The sequence below is a fragment of the Nematolebias whitei genome, chromosome 4 (assembly GCF_014905685.2).
Source record: "Nematolebias whitei isolate Nwh7 chromosome 4, NemWhi1, whole genome shotgun sequence".
NCBI lineage: Eukaryota > Metazoa > Chordata > Actinopteri > Cyprinodontiformes > Rivulidae > Nematolebias > Nematolebias whitei.
Window position 1 is genome coordinate 7,283,681 of NC_056501.1, and position 2,219 is coordinate 7,285,899.

Here is a 2,219-nt window from a genome sequence, read left to right on the forward strand (position 1 = left end):
ATCTTGGTCGACTCACATCTCTCTTTTAAGCTCCACGTGGAAAACCTGGTAAAGAAACTGAAAGTTAAACTGGGTTTCCTTTTCAGAAGCAGATCCTGTCTAACCCTGAACGCTAGGAAACACCTTGTATCTGTGATTTTCCTTCCCTCCATTGATTACGGTGACATTATTTACACATGAACGCTCCTACAAGAACCCTGCAGATGTTGGATGCTGTCTATCACGATGTGCTAAGATTCATAACTGGCAGTGAACAATACCCACCACTGCACCCAGTATTCATTGGTTAACTGGACATCATTAACTTCACACAGACTCTCCCACTGGTACATTTTCATCTTTAAATCACTTCTTGGTCTGCTGCCTTCTTACATCTCCTCCTACATGTCTCTGTGTGAGTGCAGCTACAGCGTGCACTCTCAGGACATTATTACCTGCAGTGTTCCCTCAGTGCGAACTGAACTTGGCAAAAGTGCCTTTTCCTACTCTGCTCCTGTTTCCCGGAATATCTTGCAAAAAGATTTGAAGCTCCCGACCTTGACCTCTCTAAGTGGCTTTAAGCATCTGATGGACTCCTGGCAAGAACCCGCGCATACGTTCCTGTTTTTAGTTTTCTACATTCGCCTTATAATCTAGCTGTTTTTTGCTACTTTTTTGCCATCTTATTTTAATTTGTAAAAATAAAAAAAAATATCTGTAAGCCTCTTTTATGATTGTCTATTGTTGTCGTTGTTGTCCACTGTTGTCATCACTCTGTTGAAATCAGGTCTCTCTTGTAAATGAGTCCTCGTGGCTCAGTGGGATTAACCATCTAAATAAAGGTTGAATGAATGAATTATTTCCTCCTCAGTGAGTTGAGACATCGCAGCAAAGGCTTCAACATTAAGTGATTTTTAAACATGCCAAGACGCCTTTAGGTTGAAGCCAAAATTTTACTGCCTTATTATTTTTCTCAAACAGAGCGACAATTAACTCAGTCACACATTCTTTCAGTTTTCACTCTTCAGCACATATTCGCAGCTTCATGTCAACATGGTGAAGGCAGAGGTCGCCCTGAAATCTCAGAAATCAGGAGATGAAAAGAGACAAAGACTAGGAGAAACCAAGACAGAGAAAAATAAGAGAAATGACCCACGAGTAGAAGTAAAAAAAAAAAACCAAGGAGAAGAAGAAGAAATGTATAAATCTGTGATTGCAGAGACAGCAGCTCCCACATGAGCAGCTGTAGCAGGATGGCCTTGCAGCTCCTGCCGTCTTCTCCACCGCTTTACATTTACTGGTATAAACTATCCCTTAAAGAATACAGCTTTGAGAAAGGTTATGACTTCCAGGATAATTTTTTTTTGTTTGTTTTTCATATAAGAGCCTGTTGGAGTTTGTTCTGTGTATAGGAAGACCGTTCCAAATTGTATTGACTCATAGAGGCTTTTTTTCCCTTGAGTACTTCTTCTTTCTACTATTCTTACTACTTCACCTTCATTCTCTTCTGACATGTTCAAATGTTTGTTTGATTCTCATAAATACAACTTGCCAGGATTAAGTATGGTTCTCAACTAAGGAACTTTTTACATATACAGTAGTCCCTCACCACTTCGCGGTTCGACATTCGTGGATTTGCGCGTTCATGGTTTTTCAACAATTGTCAACTTTAATATTACTCACCTGATTGGGTCTGTACGGGGTAAAAGTTAATGGAAAAACAAACAAAAAAATCATACAGGTGCCACCATTTTGTAGTTTTCTTCAATGAGCCTATACTATACTGTAACGCCAGTCAAAAGAACTACACTACCCAGAAGCCAACAGTGCTTCTGGCCGCTGCTTTCTTTTGAAATGGAGGGAAAGTTTTGTAACGCAAAGTCAAAAGTAACAATCTATTTATTAAGCTCACAGGACTGGCAGGAAAGTCACAATAATCCTGAAGCTCAATTATCCACATGCACATCAACGTGGACGGAGCAGTGGGCTTTGTCGCTGCAGGGTAGTCTGCCGAACTGGAACCGAGCTGCTGTTCTACAGAGCTGGTGAGTAAAATTTTGCAATACTGTACAGTACATATACATATGTTGGTCAAATGATGTACGTTTAAGAGTTTCAAACATTAAGAGTGTCGGCAGGATTTATAAAGCCTTAATATATATATATATATATATATATATATAGATAGATAGATAGATAGATAGATAGATAGATAGATAGATAGATAGATAGATATATCT

The 2,219-nt window shown here is 39.2% G+C and overlaps 1 protein-coding gene across 1 annotated transcript in view; it reads right to left on the minus strand.

Annotated features, from left to right (window-relative positions):
- Positions 1-2,219, minus strand: part of htr4 (5-hydroxytryptamine receptor 4) — a 113,782-nt gene that overhangs the window by 81,397 nt on the left and 30,166 nt on the right. The window lies entirely within an intron of this gene.